This window comes from Pipistrellus kuhlii, unplaced genomic scaffold (genome assembly GCF_014108245.1).
Source record: "Pipistrellus kuhlii isolate mPipKuh1 unplaced genomic scaffold, mPipKuh1.p scaffold_m20_p_2, whole genome shotgun sequence".
NCBI lineage: Eukaryota > Metazoa > Chordata > Mammalia > Chiroptera > Vespertilionidae > Pipistrellus > Pipistrellus kuhlii.
In genome coordinates this window covers 68,751,812-68,764,829 of record NW_023425515.1, presented here as the reverse complement: position 1 = coordinate 68,764,829, position 13,018 = coordinate 68,751,812, and the positions used below count along the sequence as shown (strand labels likewise).

At 40.1% G+C, this 13,018-nt stretch overlaps 1 pseudogene; it reads right to left on the bottom strand.

Moving 5' to 3' along the window:
* Window positions 1–11,193: 11,193 nt before the first annotated feature.
* LOC118723438 lies at window positions 11,194–12,840 on the bottom strand (annotated as a pseudogene).
* Between the last annotated feature and the right edge of the window lie 178 nt (window positions 12,841–13,018).

Here is a 13,018-nt window from a genome sequence, read left to right as displayed (position 1 = left end):
ATTTGTATTGATTTCAGAGAGGAAAGAAGATAGAGAGAGAGATAGAAGCATCAATGATGAGAGAGAGTCATCTATTGGCTGCATGCCCCACACTGGGGATAGAGTCCAAAACCCAGGCATGTGCCCTGACTGGGAATCAAAATGTGAACTCTGGATTCATAGATGGGAACTCAACCACTGAGCCTTGCTGGCTGGACTAATGGACATCTTTTTAAGAAAGTGTGACTATCTGGTGAATAATATGCTTTGAATTTGCTTCTACAGTAGTAAAGGCTAGGTTGATGAGTTCTTAAAAATTTGCCTTGCAATTTTTTTATGTTCTGAGTGTTAAAGATTTAAGTTTATGTCTCAATCTCTGTATTACTTTTTCCTTCTTTACTTCTAGCAAGTTTTTTTTAGTTATGTAAGCCAAAGATAATATTGTTCATTTTTTGTGCCTGGGATATTTTGCAATACATCCAGTTAAATTCCTCCCTCACCATCTACTTGGTGTATATATATTCAATTTTTTTTTTTCAACATCAGTGATTCCTGATCTGGAATCAAATCATAACCTCCAGGTTTATAGGTTGATGCTCAACCACTAAACCATGCTGGCCAGGCTAAGTTATTATTTTTATATGTGACTAACATTTATGACTTTTTTTGTTGCTTAATATCTAAAAAAAAGGCATGACATTCCTTTGATCTTGAGAAACTAAGATATAGATTGTTCAGATAAAGACTTTTTAGACATCTTAAAATAGACCATTCAAGAATTTATGAGATAGCCAACACATTTTGTGTTCTCAGAAAGGCTCATATCTTATTAAAAGTTATTCTTTTGATCAAATGAACCCATCAGAAGCAAAGGGCAAGGAAGAAAAAAAATTAAACTATTTCAACAGTCTCAAATTATATTTTTCTTAAATATGTAGATGCAGAATATGAAGTAGCCAAATCTTAGTTTGTCATGTCCAGTGACAAGTGAGCCAAAGAAGAAACAGATAAATTTACAAGGGAGACATAATAGAATAAATTCTATTTTCATAGTACAATTCCTTAAAGGAGCTCAAGGTAAGTGATGAAAAATATGTGACACTATTTATGAACTTTTATTTCAGAGATCATATTTAAAAATAAGGAATACAAAATATCCCTAATACATTATGTTGTATGCTGAGGAATCATTTGTTAATCTGTGAAATGTTCCTGACCCAATGCAATAATAAGGCAGGGTATGTACACTTCTCTGTTGATTCAATATTTACTGATTTATCGGGGCTTGTTTAAACCCCTTCCTCCATGAAAACCCTCCTGCATCAACTCAAATGCATCAAATCAAACTACTCTAGTCTTTCTAAGAACACATGTTAATTGTTTATTCAGTTAAAACCTTACATTTTAGCATGGACTGGCAATCACTTTGAAACTTTGACATCAAATCAGTCCTTTAGGAAGGAAAACTCCAGTTAAGCAGCTTTTGTTATTATTGTTATTTTGTTTGAGGACTCTCTCCACTCCCCACCCTGCACAAGATATAGCATGTCATTTTTGCTAGAATGTCAGAGACTTTAAGTGAAATCACGATGGTTAGATTTATCAAACTGACTAGGCCATGTGATGGCCAGATGTATAAACATTCTGGGTGTGTCTGTGAAAGTGTTTCTTGATGAAGTTAACGTTTGAATTCATAGACTGAGTAAATCAGACTGTGTGCTTTCTGTGCTGCCTTGGTTACTTTCTCTTGCAGCAGTCTAAGCAGTCTGGTCCTGGTCTGAGTGCTTCTACAGTGGTTAATAGGTAGCTACGTGACCTCTTGCTAGTTGCTCTTACCTTAAACAACTTGTAAATTATGTATTAAATATGATTTTCCAAGATTATTAATTCTCCTGTTTGTTTTCTTGTTCACAATTAACAATGTTACCTTACAAACCATTTTTGTTATGTGTGTCAATTCTTATTCTATAATAACATGTGTGACTTAGATCAACACTATTAAAACTGGATTTTCATACCTGCAGAGGCCCCAGTGTCTTTCCCAATGTATAGAGAGAATTAAGAGATGAGAATGCCTTTTAAAAAGTCTCACTATAATGTTGATGGATCTGTCTGAGAACCTAAGAACCTGTGAGGAAAGGCTTAATGTTTTTCCATTCTGCTTTTTCACAATTTCTCTTCTCCCTTAGAAAGAAACACACGAATTTTACTCCCTAAAGGCATTATAGTGCATTGTCTCCTGAGGTGCACTGAATCTAAAAGACACTTACCATGTCTTAAATCAAGCCACCAACACTGTATCATCTATATCTTTAAGATGTGTATTTGCATTTGAGTCTTTTTGCATAATTATTTAAGTTAAAGTATATAATTTTGTTGTTTTGATTAAATGTGTATTACTTATATAGTCAGGTGCTGCTTAATGACAGAGATAAGTTCTGAGAAAAGTGGCCTTAGATGATGTCATTGTCATGTGCATCATAGAGTACTTACACAAACCTGGATGAATAGCATACTAATGTAATTGTATGTGCTATATTTTTATACACCTGGAAGCACAGAAGGTTTGTTTACATTAGAATAATTACAAACATCAGAATAATGCCTTGCACTGAGACATCACTTGACAATAGAAAAGTTTTTTGTTATTTAAATATTTTAATTTAAATCACTTAATAATTATAATATAATTTCAGGATATACAAATATTGTCTTAAACTTTTAAACCTCAATATATTTTGGAGAGGACTTTATTTTAGGTCTGTGTTATCTTTTATTTTTTTTTAAAGAAATGTTTTTTTTATGGATACAGCATATAGCATGTATTATACATATATAATAATATTTGCTTATAAGTTTCTAAACTGTTCTCTTAAAATGATGTGCTTCTTTTTTTAAAAACCCACAATATAGATTTCTTCATTCTGAATTTTGACAGAACAAAAGAGGGGTTTTTTGATGATATATAGCTGTTATAAGCTATATATTTGTTTTATTGTCTAAAATTTTACAGATATCTCCTTTTTCCCCATGTGACCGCCCCCAAGCCATACCCACCCTGGGCTAGCCCCCACCATCCCAGTGTCTGCCTCCATTGGTTATGCTAATATGCATGCATACAAGTCCTTGGTTGCTCTCTAATCCTCCACCCTTACCATTTATCTCTGAATCTATTATTTTTTAATTTTTTAAATTTCTTTATTGATTATGGTATCACATAATTGTCCTCATCCCCCATTCCCATCCAAAACCTCTCCCCACATATGTGTCTTCCCCCCCCCCCCCCCCGTTGTCCATGACCAGTGGTTAGGCTTATGTGCATGCATACAAGTCCTTTGGTTGATCTCTTCCCCTTGCCCCCACGCTCTCCTACCTTCCCTCTGAGGTTTGACAGTCTGATCGCTGCTTCTCTGTCTCTGGGTCTGTTTCTGTTCATCAGTTTATGTTATTCATTTTTTCCCCCTAGATGAATTAGATCATGTGATACAAATAATTCCCTTATAAAAACCAAATCTGAGACAAGCCATATTGGTTATGCTGAGAGGCATATGAATCAATCTGTGAGTTCCTTTCTGGACCAACAGTTCTTTTGAGCCCCAATTTCAATATCAAACAGTTCCTAAATTATGTTGATCATAATATCCAATATATGGATGAGATCATGTGATATTTATCTTTCTCTGACTGGCTTATTTTGCCTAGCATAATGCTCTCCATGTCCATCCATGCTATTGCAAATGGTAGGAGTTCTTTCCTTTTTACAGCAGTGTAGGGTTCTATTGTGCAGATGTACCATAGTTTTTCAATCCACTCATCTGCTGATGGGCACTTAGGCTGTTTTCAAATCCTAGCTATTGTAAATTGTGCTGCTATGAACATAGGGTGCATATATCCTTTCTCATGGGTGTTTCTAGTTTCTTGGGATATATTCATATAAGTGGGATTACTGGATCAAATGGGAGTTCCATTTTTAGTTTTTTGAGGAAAGTGCATACTGTTCTCCACAGTGGCTGCACCAGTCTGCATTCCCACCAGCAGTGCACAAGGGTTTCTTTTTCTCTGCATCATCACCAGCACTTGTCATTTGTTGATTTGTTGATGATAGCCATTCTGACAGGTGAGAGATGGTATCTCATTGTTGTTTTAATTTGCATCTATTGGATGATTAGTGACTTTGAGCATGTTTTCATATGTCTCTTAGCCTTCCTTATGTCCTTTTTTGAAAAGTATTTATTTATGTCTGATGCCCATTTTTATTGGGTTGTTTATGTTTAAGTCCTTTATTCATTTTGAGTGTATTTTTGTGTATGGTGTAAGTTGATGGTCTAGTTTCATTTTTTTGCATGTATCTGTCCAATTTTCCCAACACCATTTATTGAAGAGACTGTCTTGACACCATTGTGTGTTCTTGCCTCTTTCGTCAAATATTAACCAGCAGAGTGGTTTGAGTCAATTTCTGGGTTCTCTATTCTATTCCATTTGTCTATATGTCCATTCTTGTTCCAGTACAGGCAGTTTTGAGAAGTGGCTTTGTAATACAGCTTGATGTCTGGTATTGAGATACTTCTTATTTTGTTCTTCTTTCTGAGGATTGCTGCAGCTATTCAGGATCTTTTCTTTATTCCAGATAAATTTTTGGAGAGTTCATTCTAGGACTATGAAATATGCCATTGGTATTTTAATGGGGAGTGCATTGAATCTGTAGATTGCTTTGGGAAATATGTACATATTAACGATGTTGATTCTACCAATCCATGAACACAGTATGTCTCCCATTTGTTTATATCTTCCTCTATCTCTTTTTTCACTGTCTTATAGTTTTCCAAGTACATTTACTTTATCTTCTTAGTTAACTTTATCTGGAGGTATCTTAAATATTTGGTGTGATTGTAAATTGATTTTTTTAAATCTCTCTTTCTGTAAGTTCACTATTGATGTATAAAAATATCATAGATTTATTGGCATTAATTTTGTATCCTGCTATATTGCTGACTTGATTTATTAATTCTAATAATATGCTGATAGAGTTTTTTATGGATTTTTTTAATGTATAATATCATGTCATCTGTGAATAATGATAGTTTTATGTCATCTTTTCCAATTTGGATACCTTTTATTTCTTATTTTTGTCTAACTGCTATGGCTTACACTTCCAGTACTATGTCGAACAGGAGTGGGGAAAGTGGGCATCTCTGTCTCATTCCTGTTCTTAGGTGAAATGGTTTTAGTTTCTGTTCATTGAGCATGATGTCGGCTGTAGGTCCATTTGTTTAATAGGTTACTTGCTTTCTGTCACATGGAAAAAAAAAAATCTGCTCCAGTATTACTTTTCATATTTTCTGCCATTAATCTAAGGAATCTGGCTCCTTTTAGTGAATAGTTCTAGTTAGAAGACACAAATTGAATATTAGATGTACATTCCTCTCAAATCCAGCCAATAGAGAGTAGGTCATAAATCCAATAATATATTCAGTAACAAATATAAACAAGCTATCTTTATCAATATTCTAAAATTTTATTATAAACACTAGAGACTCAGTGCACAAATTTGTGCACCACTGGGGTCTCTCTGCCTGGCCTATGAGATTGGGCTGAAACTAGCTCTCCGATATCCCCATAGGGGTCCCAAATTGTGACAGGCGCAGCCCGACGGACCTTACTGGTGCATGATTGAGGCTGGGGAAGGACACAGTTTGTTGGCCAGCTAGGGAGGGACTGCAGGGGGACACCAGGGTATGTTAGGCCCTTCTTATTTAGTCCTGATTGGCTGGAACCCAGCAGCAAGCTAACCTATTGGTCAAAGTGTCTGCCCCCTGGTGGTCAGTGCATGTCATAGCAAGTTGTTGAGTGTCCATAGCATATCATTAGTATATTACTCTTTGATTAGTTGAAAGAACGACTGGACAACCATATACTTAGCATATTAAGCTTTTATTAGATAAGGTATTAAATTGTCCAAAATGTTATGCAATAAGAAAGAGAAAATCAACAGGAAGATTCTAAATATAACTCTAGATTATGTTAAACTAACTGAATGTTGATAAGTTACTCTGACATTTGGATATTTAAAAAATTATTAAATTCTGCATTTCTTGCATAAACCCATTCATTCTGCATTTCTTGCATAAACCACATCTTAGGTTAATCTGATAGTCATAAATGTTAAGAAAAATTCCACTTTACAGAATAATTTCAGCAATGAATGCACATGGAATTGCATAATTATAAAACTACTATTTTCCAGTTTCTAATTTTTTTTAAGATAATGACCATAAATTGATGAAACTGTAAAAGAAAAGCATGACAGCAGACTTTATAATGCAAGGGGCTAATACACATCATTTGAATTCATTGAAATCTTTGTACTGTATTCCTAGAAGGGCAATCATTTTGTGCCCTTTTAATAATATGCAACATAAAGCACCTGGCACATCCTTTGAGAAATTCTTGCCAAATACTTTTACCTGATTTTAGCTTAGAAAATGCTTAAATTTATGGAAAATATAGAAATTAGAAGAACAAGTTAAATTGCTTCAAAAAATAGCTAACTGATAAATTCAGAATGTGACTCATTCTAGAAGATAACTGGTTCAGTTTTTGTAAAGAATTAGAGATACAAATGAATGAAAATAAAAGAAGAACATCTATTGTATAATTTAAAAATATTTAAGAAATATAACACCAAATGGGATATATTGTAGGTGAATCTTGTTTTGAGTAAAATAACTTTAAAGAGATGTTATAGAGGGTAATGGGAAAAAATTGACTTTGAATAGGTATCAGATGATACCAAGGACTTACCATTAATTTTTCAGGTATAATGATGGTTATAGCAGAAAGTACATATTATTTAGAAATTTGGGACTAAAATGACATGATTTGTTTTATAATACCTCAAAAAGAAGAAATAATAAAATAAGATGAGATGAAGAAAAATCCAAATAATTGTTGAATCTGGATAATGGATTGATAATATTTATTGTAATGTTCTCTTGAGTGTACCAAATATTTAAATATTTTTCTAATGAAATTTAAAATTTTAGGGGCTCAATTTGTACGATATTGCAGCATTTTGTAATTAGTTAAATATATGATAAAATTTGCATCTCCACATAATAATGTGTAAGGAGTATGTCATTTTTCAAAATTATTTTAGAGACTACACAATATTTGAAAACAGCTTAAATGTCCATCAGCAGATGAGTGGATTAAAAACTGGTACATCTACACAATGGAACGCTACTATGCTGCTATAAAAAAAAGGAACTCCTTCCATTTCCAACAGCATGGATGGACCTGGAGAGCATTATGTGAAGCAAAATGAGTCAGCAGGAGAAAGATAAATACCATGTGATCTCACTCATTTGTGGAATATAATGAACAATATAAACTAATGAACAAAAATATAAAGAAACAGAGAATCATTGATGAGACCGTCAAACCTCAGAGGGAAGGTAGGGGAGGGTGAAGGTAGCGGGGAGAGATCAACCAAAAGATTGTATGCATGCATATAGGCATAATCAATGGGCAAAGGGGTGTGGGGTAAGGACATATATGTAATACATTAATCAATAAAAAAAAGAATGCAAAGTAAAACGTTATTGAGTCACTCCTTATAATAAAAGAGCAGCTGCACTTATACCTCAATAATTCTGAAATATTTAATTAAGAAAAGTAATTCAGGGATATCTATAAAAGCATAAATTCATTACTTTCTAGGGGATATTCTCACTTCATTTAATGAATAATGAAGATATTTCAAGCAGAGGTTACATAAGGGCCTATAATTGAGGTATATTTTTAATTAAGAGTAATGATTATGTGAAAAGTATAACAGAGTGATGATAAAAATTTAATCTTCTTAAATGTATACAATCTTTCCTTTATAATCTTAACAAATTTAGTTTTGAAAAGGAGGATGGGAAATGGGAGCTATCTGTAATTCTATCAACAGTATCCTATATAATAAATAGATTATATGCAAATTGACTATCACTACAACACACAAGATGGTTGCCCCTATGTGGACACAAGATGGCCGTCACAAGATGGCTGGCAGGGGAGGGCAGTTGTGGGTGATCAGGCTAGTAGGAGAGGGCAGTTTGGAGCTACCAGGCCTGCAAAGAAGGGTAGTTGGGGGTGACCGAACTGGCAGAGGAAGATAAGGGTGACTGAGCTGACAGAGGAGGGAAGTTGGAGATGACCAGGCCTGCATGGGAGGGCAGTTATGGACGACCAGGCCAGCAGGGCAGGGCAGTTAGGGGCAATTGGACTGCAGGGTAGCAGTTAGGAATAAATCAGGCTGGCAGGGGAGTGTCTAGGAGGTAATTAGTCTGGCAGGCAGAAGTGGTTATGGGCAATCAGTCAGGCAGGCAGGTGAGCAGTTGGAAACCAGCATTCCTGTATTATGAGAAGGTTGTCCAACTACCCGTTTAGGCCTGATAGAGGTGTCCCAGATTGGAGAGGGTGCAGGCTGGGCTGAGGGACAACCCCAATGCACGAATTTCGTGCACCTGGCCTCTAGTGTGTGTGTATATTTCTTTAGTAAGTACACATACACACTAGAGGCCAGGTGCATGGAATTATGTGTGTGTGTGTGTGTGTGTGTGTGTGTGTGTGTGTGTGTATTTATATTATATATATAATTATATGTATATAATCACAAAAAAAGAGCAGGGCCAAAGTATACCACCTAACTTATTGAACAATACAGATGACCTGTTCTTGAATTTAATTATGCCATTTATAATCTATTTAGATAACATAATCCCCTCAGAAAAGGTTAATATGACTGCAGAAATTGTAGGGTTATGCATTTGTTCATTTACTTACTTGCATATCAGTGAGTTTATTTACTGATTTGATAGGCAGAGTTTTGCTCCTGGGGCTACAGTAAAAATGCTTTATCTGGCTGAAAATAGTTTGGCTCAGTAGATAGAGCGTCGGCCTGTGGACTGAAAGGTCCAGGGTTCGATTCTGGTCAAGGGCATGTACCTTGATTGTGGGCACATTCCCAGTAGGGGGTGTGCAGGAGGCAGCTAGTCGATGTTCCTCTCTCATTGATGTTTCTAACTTTCTATCCTCTCTCTTCCTCTCTGTAAAAAAATCAATAAAATATATATTTTTAAAAATGCATATCTGCCATCTTTTTCAGAATAGATTTCCTCTGTTGATTTTTCCCATATCTCTTTGCATCAAAACTCTAGAATTAATTCAATCCTGTTTCAATGTCCTTTGTGAACTTGAACTTAAATTTGTAAAATTCTTGCTTCCTAAAGTGTAACATGCAAATCACATTTAATTACTTTCAAGTGGTCATTGGAGCCATGGATTGTATATTTATTTATAAAATATCCCCTTTTCTACCAGAGAAAAGTATATTTCCAAATATGGCATCTCTGTATATAAAACCCTAATATGCAAATAGACCGAACAGTGAACAATTGAACAAGCAGTCGCTGTGAAGTGTGCTGACAACTAGGGTCACACGGAACATGCCACGTGTGATCAGCCACAGCAGGATAGTGGAGCATCCTATCTGAGCAGGGGCACCAGATAAAGGCAGGCATCGGTTACTAAAGATGCTTTGCTCCCGCACACCATGGTCCTGCCCAGTGCTCACACTTGCTGCTAATGTGGGCCCCTCTTGCAGCCACTGCTGGTGTCCAGTGATATCAGCAAGTGTGAGCGGTGACTACCTGATCACCCTTCAGGCCTTCTCCCTGTCCCTCTGCTTCTGAGGGGCAATCAGGGCCAGCATCCACTGCAAGTGACAGCCCTGTTTGCACCTGCAGCCAGCACCAGAGCTGCCACTTGCACCCCACTGCCAGGGCCAATGCTGGTCCCAATTACTTGGTGCTGTTAGTGGGTGTGAGCTGTGGTTCCCAGCCACGATTGCCTCTGAGAGCTTCTCCACCTGTCCCTGCTCCTAGGGGGGCAACTGGGGAAGCAGCCGCCACTCACACACACTCCTGGTGCCAGCCCCAATCTTTCCACACTGTCTGTGGGTGAATCAAGGCTGGCACCATCAGCGTATGGGAGCAGAGGCAGCAGGAGTGGGCTGTTAGCAGATAGGGGACCACGGGCCATGGTGGAAGGGCCTGGGCTGGGGTGCAGAGGATGGGTTGAGACCCGCCCCTGTATCTCATGGCCCACAGTTCCTTTCAAGGTACAAAAATTTGTGCACTAGGCCCCTAGTACATCTATAAAATATTATATTTATAACATCTTTCCCTAAGGTAGCTTTTTAAAAAGATTTTTTTTTTTCATTTTATTTTTAAACTAGAGGCTTGGAGCATGAAATCGTGTGTCCCTGGGGAAAGGGATTGGAGGTGGTCAGTGCACCTCATAGTGACTAGTTGAGTGGTCTTTCTGGTTGTTCTGCCATTATGGTCACTGGGCTTTTATTATATAGGACTAGTGGCTTGGTGCACAAAATTTGTGCATGGAGGTGGTTCCTTCAGCCCACCATGCACCCTCTAATTGGAGACTCCATGGGGAATGTTTGATTGTCCTATCCCTGTGGGATTGGGCCTAAACAGGCATTAGGATATTTCTCTCTCAATCTGGGACCGTGGCTCCTAACTGCTCACCTACCTGCCTGCCTGATTGCCCCTAACTGCCTCTGCCTGGCTGCCTGATCGCCCCTAGCAGCCCTCCCCTGCCGGCCTGATCTCACCCCCAACTGCCTCTGTCTGCCTGCCTGATCTCACTCCTAACTGCCTCCCCTGCTCTCCTGATCTTTCCCCCAACTGTCCTCCTCTGTAGGTCTGGTTGCCTCCAACTACCCTTCCCTGCCAGCCTGATCTTATCCCAAACTGTCCTCCCCTGCCTGCTTGATCTCACTCACAAGTGCCCTCCCCTGCTGGCCTGATCTCACCTCCAATGACCCTTCCCTGCCAGCCTGATCTTTCCCCCAAATTCCCTGCCCTGCAGGTATGATCTGCTTCCCAACTGCCCTCCTCTGATGGCCAATTTGGTTCTGATTGGTCAGTTTCTATGCCATTCAGTGTCCAAAGCTCCACCTTCTAGACAGTCATTAGCTCCTCACAGTTGACCCAGATTTGGTTCTTTTGGGGGCGCTGGGGGCGGCGAGGAGAGGGTGGGATGTTTAGTAAGTGGTTATTACAGGGGTTAGACCACATACTTAGTGTCAGCCCCAAGAATGTGACCTCTCAATGTTGATCACAAAACTGGTCCTGGTGAGCCCCAAAGTCAGAATTGAAACTGAAAAACTTCAGTCACATGCTGCTTTCAGGCGTCCAGGCTGGGCAGCAGGGAGGAAATGCCCATGATGTTCCAGGTCTCCCCATTGGGCACCATTGAGGTCTAGTAGGACAGCAGTTGCATGCCTGCCTCTGCCAGGAGGAGCCAAATCATGTAGGCAGCATGGCAAGGTTGGAGGACTGAGCTCTGAATGGGAGCAGGGACAGACCCCTTCAGAGCGGCACTTCTGGTCTGAAGGCAGCTCTGTTGAGTGCCTGCAGCACAGGTGTGGTGCCCTGGACAAAATCCACAGCCTGGTAGGGGGCACATGCCAGGGCCACACTCAGCAGGCTTTCCCCGTATCCTTGCTCTCCTGGCACAGTGGGCTTATGGGAGGTGGTTACATTGAGGCTCGCTGCCTTCACTAGCAGCTTGGCGTTCACCAAGTTCACATTCACATGATTAGAAGCATCTTTGAGGAGACTGACAATGACTGCGGGATTCAGGCAGTTCCAGGCATTCTTCATGGATAATTTCTGTATTACCACCTGGATGGTTCCTTCAGGGGACCCCGCTCAGGCTCATATCAGAGTCCCCAGAGCTTCTGCCAGAAGGATCCAAGGTTTTGTGTGCAGACAGAAGGCACTGCTAAGGACCTGTGCATTCACGACCCTGCGAGGGCTCTCCCATTCACCATGTCCACCATTTGGACAGTGATTTCCTCCCTGCAGCAGCTCTGGGCCTCCTTGATGCTGGCCCCCAGGTGGGGGCAGCTGATGACATTCTCATGGTCCACCAAGGCACTGTCCCCAGGCAGCTCCTCTGTAAACGTATCCAGCGCTGCAGCTGTGTACTGCCCGACTGCAGGCGCCCACATCCAGGATCCCTCCGCGAGCGCAGCTCACCATGTGCATGCCCTTCTTGCACAGGTTCTGCCATTCAGCAGGCCTGTCATGGATGCAGGAGAGGGGTGTGCACAGTGATGAAGTCACAAAAAGGCCAAATCTCCTCCAGGGGCAGCTGTTGAACGAGGAAGGAGGTCAAGACCTCTGGTGAGATGATGGGGTCGTACCCTATAGTCTTCATCCCAAAGGACTGCATCCAGATGGCTACCTCTCTCCAGTTCCTCCCCAGGCCAAGAATTCCCAGGGTCTTTTCATTCAACTCAGGTCCTATGAACTTCTTTTGGTCCCATTTGCCATCCTTCATTGAAACTCTCGCCTGAGAATCTGCCTGGCCAGACAAATGATCACCCCACAGGTGAGCTCCGTGGCACTAAGACTGTTCCCATTGGGAGTGTTCATGACCAGGATCCCCTTCCTCTTGGCAGCCTCCAGATCCATATTGTCTGCACTGGTACTGGCCTTACCCACCACCTGGAGCTTCTCTGCTGCATTGATGACATCCTCGGTGACCTTGGTGACCGAGCAGAAGATAAAGCCCTCACAGTCCTGGAGCTCAGCTATCAGCTCCTCTTTACTCAGGTTCTGCTTCTCCACCACCTGCAGCCCTCCAACTTGCAGGATCTTCCAGCAGCAAGGGTCCAGGCTGTTACTGATGAGCACTTTCTGCAGTTTTGCGAAGGCCATTGCTGAAGCCAGCCTCAGGATCAACCACTCTCCCTGGACAGAAATACCTCTAAGCACCCAGATTTAGTTCTGATTGGTCAGTTTCTATGCCATTCAACGCTCTTATCAATGGGACCTGATCAGAAAGGTGGGTTGGAGTCCTGGAGAGAAATGGAGGGGTGGCTGCTGGCCAGACTGGGAGAGAAAGAAAGAGGCAAGTATTGGTCAAAAGCTGCCACAGAGGCAAGAGGTCAGTCCCTGCTTCT